The sequence below is a fragment of the Geotrypetes seraphini genome, chromosome 3 (genome assembly GCF_902459505.1).
Source record: "Geotrypetes seraphini chromosome 3, aGeoSer1.1, whole genome shotgun sequence".
Lineage (NCBI taxonomy): Eukaryota > Metazoa > Chordata > Amphibia > Gymnophiona > Dermophiidae > Geotrypetes > Geotrypetes seraphini.
Window position 1 is genome coordinate 128008315 of NC_047086.1, and position 6000 is coordinate 128014314.

General features: G+C 40.9%; 1 long non-coding RNA gene across 1 annotated transcript in view; it reads left to right on the forward strand.

Moving 5' to 3' along the window:
• The window catches only part of LOC117356823, a 42420-nt gene extending 36657 nt beyond the window's left edge, over positions 1–5763 (forward strand). The window contains exons 2-3 of the long non-coding RNA XR_004538719.1: positions 5137–5190; positions 5587–5763. This is a non-coding gene — a long non-coding RNA (uncharacterized LOC117356823). The remainder of the gene's footprint in view (positions 1–5136; positions 5191–5586) is intronic.
• Positions 5764–6000: the final 237 nt, after the last annotated feature.

A 6000-nucleotide genomic window follows, 5' to 3' on the forward strand; every position in this document is an offset into this window, starting at 1 on the left:
TTCAATGAGTGAAATCCGAAACACTGACAAAGTACCTGCTATAAACCAACTTCACTACTCTTTGCATTTATAAGGTGAAAGCAACTTATCTTTGTGTCAATTTCAGATGCCGATAAAATGCCTGCTATTGCTAAATGCCTAACGTGACCATGTATTTTTTTCATCAAAATGGGACATCTATTAATTTTCAATCCTGCCCTAGCCGTGCCCTAGCCCCGCCCTAATTTCTTCCATTCATTTTTCATGTATACATAATATCTTATTAATTCATAATGGTAACCATAAAATTTTTAAAACCCATAAAGCACACTGTATGCAGAGAAAATGTTAATTATAATTTATATTTGGGGTTTTTTGAAAGATGTCAAGGCAGATGACTTTAAAATATGCAATATCACCTCAGTAACTATAGAAAAATAGACATATATAGTGCAAAATATAGACAGCAGATATAAATTCTCACTAAATCACTAAATTGAAAATAAAATCATTTTTCCTACCTTTGTTGTATTCATGAGGCTCTGGTTGCACTTCCTTCTGACCGTGCATCCAATATTTCTTTCTCCAGCCTCATCTCCTTTGGGTCCAGGTCTCTCTCTCTCTTTTCCCTCTGTTACCCTCCCCAGATCCAGTGTCAGTTCTTCTTTGTACCTTTGTTCCAGGTCTTCCTCCTCTGTTATGCATCTCTCTGCTCTTCCTCAGGGTCTCTTCTCCTCTGTCTGCCCCTCACATAGTCCTGCATCTGCCTCCTGTCTTTCCCCTTTGGTCCAGGTGTTTCTCTCTCTTGTCTTTCTTCTGCTTACAAAATCCCCTTTCTCTGCCTCTTTCTCTCCTTCCTTCTTCCCTCCCTTCTTCCTATGTCCCCCTCACTGCCTTCCAGCCTTTGTCCCACCCTCTCCCCCGAAGCCAGCCAGCTAGCCTACCTTCCTCCCTCCCTGCTGCGGCAAAGCCAGACTGCCTCTCTCTCTCCCTCCCTCTGAAGTCTGCTACCGCTGATTCAAACCCCCCCCCTTCCTAGTTCACTGCCACTGCCACAAGCTGCTGCTTCCCACCCGCCGCCCACTGCAATTGAAGAAAAGGAAGGTCCAGGCGCCGGCCCACAAACCTTTTTCCCAATGTCAATTCTGACATGGGAGAGGAAGTTCCGGGCTTATTTGATCCATTCCCGTTCCTTTAGAAGGAAGAGGGTATAATTTTCCCAATTATTATAGATTTCATCATGTCTTCTTATTGCGGCAGGGTATGTATTGGATCCTTCCTGAACTCATGGAGAATCTACCTGACTGGCTGATATTAGAGAGTCATCTCATGTCCCTATTACATCTGAGCCATATTTTGAATATCAAGTTGCCTAGAATATACAAGGACAATAGTATTCTTTTTTCCACTTGGAATACATTAAAATTTATTAATAATTTGACACTGACTCCAATACAGCAATCTATGTGTTAATCCCTATGCTTAAACTCCAAGATACAAATCGGCGAGTCTAAAATCCTCTGGAAACATTGGTTGCAGGCAGGCATATGCACTTTGGAAGATGTAATTTCTAATGGGAAAATGGTAAATTTATTATAATTGCAATAATTATTTGGCATATCAAAGTCTCAAGGATTTAAATGGTTGCAGTTGAAAAAGGCCATTCAGAAAAGGTTCCCTGATTGGCGCAACTTAAAAACAATATAGCTTGCCAGGCCTATGTTTCCAGATAGATTTGCAAGGGTATCAGGCTCCAAGTGGTACAAATTAATATCTGAATGTTTGAATAAAAAACCCAAAACAAGCCTAAAATACATTTGGAGCATTGAGATAAAGCAGCAGATTTTTGCTACTCAATGGCCATGGATTTGGACTTGGAGTATTAGATGTACAGCGTCAGCATCTATGAGACTAACTTGGTTCTTTTTGTTACATAGAATTTTTTAGACCCCAGTTTGTTTGCAAAAGTTAGATAGTTCAAAGTCTAATAGATGCTGGCACTGTCATCTTGAAATAAGGACAGTGGATCATCTGTTCTATTGTCCTTTGATGCTCAACTTTTGGAAATCAATATGGGGACAAATTAATTTGATTCTGGAAACATCGATTCCATTATCCTACGATGTGGTAATCTGTGGGGACATTGTTGAAAACTAAACCTCCATTAGACAAGTATAAAAGCAGGCTTTTAATTATTATGACAGGGATTGGAAAAATTGGGACAGGCTTAATTTCTCCTTTTGGTGGGAAACTTTATGGGCTCCTTTTACTAAGGGGTGCTAGCGTTTTTAGCGCGCGCTGCATTGCCGCATGTGCTAACCCCACGCTATGCACCAAGAACACTAGCTCAATGCTGGCGTTTGCGTCTAGCACGCGTGGCAATGTAGTGCTTGCTAAACGTGCGCTAAAACCGTTAGTGCAGCTTAGTAAAAGGAGCCCTATGTTTATGTTATAGATATGAAAAAATGAATTCAGATATATTGGGTCGTAATAAATAATTTAAAACAACATGGGGTCCATTAACAAATTTTGTTAACGCTGATTAGTTGTATAGTGCCTTTATTTTCTATTTGATTTGAACACACATCCAGGGAGGGTAGGAGGGAGGGTGAAAATATATTTTGTATTCTATCTTGACTGGATATAGTGGAAGGGAGGAGGGGGAAATATTTTATATTGTTATTGATCAAATGTAAGTGCTGTTTATGATAATACTTGTATGTAAATTCTAATGGACTTTTGAAGTTCACTTGAAAATTAATAAAGAATTATTAAAAAAAAAAGACCACTCTTCTCATATTTTGCAAAGACTACACTATTTTGACTTCCTCTCCTTTCGCTTGCTAGTTCAGTCTCTAATCTTAAACACTTTAGATTACTGCAATATCATATACCTGGGATACTTTAAGAAGACCATCAAGCGCCTGAGAATCATCCAGAATACTGCCATCCGTCTCATTTATGGTCTCAAAAAGTCAGATCATGTAAGCCCGTTCTACAGAAAACTTCACTGGTTGCCGATGGAGGCAAGGGTCATCTTCAAGTTTGCCTGCCTTTGCTTCAAAACCACAACAGGCTTATCCCCAATCTACATGTCACACTACTTTGTATTCCCAAGCACCACTCGCACCCGCAATGCCTATCTGTTAGCCTTCCCCTCCCTAAAGGGCTGTATCTACAAGAGATTCCTTGATAGAACACTGTCATTCCAAGCAGGCAAATGGAATAAATGTCTAACCACCCTCATTTCAAATACACCCTCCTACCAATCCTTTAGGAAATTACATTACATTACTTTAGTGACTTCTATTCCGCCTGCACCTTGCAGTTCAAGGCGGATTACAAAAGAGCTAACTGGACATTTCCAGGATAGTTACAATTTTTTGGTTACAAGTGAGATAAGAATGCTGGATATTTCTAGGAGATATTGCGAATTAGATAACAAATAAGTATTGGAGATTTCTAGGCAATATTACAAATAGGATAACAACTAAGAAAGCTGGACATTTCCAGGAGCTTTAATCAATTAAAACCTATCTCTGATAAATTTCTCTGACTCCTTCCTGCCTTGCTATGCCTCTGAAATACTTGTTGTATCCCTGATACCAATGTAATCAGAAAATATTTTCTGTAACATAGCTGTCCATGTACAGTCTCTTCCTCTGTAAACCGCTCTGAACTACTTGTGGTATTTGCGGTTGTTATTATTATTATTATCCAAATAGTGTCCTACACTCTGTAAAGATATAAAGGGCTAGATGCACTAAAGTCAGCGATCGTCACTAAACCTGTTTTCATATCTTTAGCGATGATTGCTTTTACCGACCCGATGCATAAAACGGCTCACAGCGTGTTTTTCCCCTCAATCGCACATTTTCTGATCTGGCCATGCAAATTAGCTAAAACCCCATGCAAAATAGCTAAGTGATTGATGCACTAACATCACTTGGCTATGCAAAAAAAAAAAAAAAACAACCCCCAGAAGTTTCAGTTATCGGAAAAAAACGACTGATCTAGACCTGTTGGTAACTGTGTTACCGACAGGTCTGCCTGTTTTTTTCATTTTATTTTCAGTGGCACAGATATTTTGTATGTGTTACACATGCAAAATATCTCATAAAAAAATGAAAAAAAGGTCCCCCACCACCAATGAAGGCCCTCCGCAATGATTCCTGACGAACATGGCACCAGGAAATCCCCCCACCCCACCCCCACATACAGAAGAGAAAATTGGCAGGAGGAATACCCATTCCTTCCTGTCATGCTGTCCCCACCACCCTCCTGCCCTCCCAAAAAAAGGGCAGGAGAGATGCCCACTCCCTCCTGTCACTGGATGCTCCCCTGAACCACCCCCCTGTACCTTTTCTAGACTTTGGGAGCTCCAGCTCCAAGGCCCACCCATGGAAAATAAGAGGCCTTCTCCTTTCTGGTGCAAGGGGAGGAGCCTTGGACATCTGAACCAATCAGGACCTTAGGCTCTTCCCTCTGTATCCCATGTGATGCATAGGGAGGGACCTAAGGTATGACATCTGAGCAAATCAGGACCTTAGGCACCTTCCCATGCATCACATGGGATACAGAAGGAGGAGCCTAAGGCCCTGATTTGCTCAGATGTCAGATCTTAGGCCCCTTCCTGTGCATCACATGGGATACATGGGGGGTGCCTTAAACAACTTGGGCCAATCAGAGCCTCAGGCCCCTCCCTGGTGCATCCCAGGATGCACCGGGGTGGGGAAGACCCATTTTGGAAGATGCGGGCCAGGATGGAAGGAATCCATCTCCCTCAGGTGAGGTAAGGGGGGGTGGGGCGTCGGAGGCAGCGGGGGGTGTTGTAATGCAGTGGGAGAGAGTGGGCATCTCTCCCACTGCTGGTGTTGGGGAGGGGGGGGGGTTGTTGGTTGGCAGCGGGAGAGATTCAACATCTCTCCTGCTGTTGTTGTGTTGGGTGTTTTTTCCTTTATACATTTTTTCTGCGCTTGTGCCCATCGCTATCACCAGCAATGTGCACATGCAAATTTAGCAAATCTTCGCTGCTGTCCACCGACCTCATTTCTATGTGAGATTTTTTGAGAATGACTCACTTTTTAAAATTTGCTATCAAAACAGCTGCATTAGCAGACTGTCACTTTTTAATGCGTTTTTTTGGTTTTTTTTTAGAATCCTGACCTGAATTAGAACCCCAGCCTTTTGCTACGGTGACATCTTTTTACAGTAAGCACTGATCTGTGTGTTATTACTTAATCTGTATTCCATTTCCAGGTCAGTACTGAATTCAGTGATAGACCTGCTTATGTTTTGTTTATATTGGTTATATATAATTGAATGCAGTACATGTTGTCTCTAGGCTAAAGATCAGATTTTAACAGCAGTTGTCCAAGTGATTACTCTTATCAACTGTGACACTTGTTTTCTGGGATATTGTTGTTTATGCCCGAGTCACCAAATTCTATCAATAAGATTACCGTAATCGTGTTGCATTCACCTAGGTCTTGTTCATCGTTCTCCATAAGATTGAGACACAGAATAAAAACTGGGACAAGTTTTATGTTCTTTCTGGACTGAAGAGGTTTTGTCATTTATAATAAAATGTATTTCTGTTTTTTGTAGGGTTGAAAATAATTAACTGGTTTTCAGACCTTCAAATGAGGTCAGAAGAATGAGAACGACAGTGCAGAGGTTATCAGAAAATCATATTTGGATACGCCAAGGATGGACCCAAGTCGACAGACCACTGCATCAATGACCTTCCAATCAGAAAGGGAAGTGAAAAGCTATCCAAGAACATAAGACTTTCAAAATTAAAATAATCACTTGTTTCAAAGTGTTTAATCAAACTTAAAGAGCTTCAATAAGGAGATTGGGGTTTGTTTGTTTTTTTACCATGTATTAGACAGTCCTTTTTTAGTTGTAAATTCAAATGTTTATTATTTTTCAGCTTTCGCCTCTCCTTGGAAGTACATCAGTTCCCATCCCCCATTCTTTCACTTTATAACTCCTTTTTACAGCTTTAGAAAGCAAACA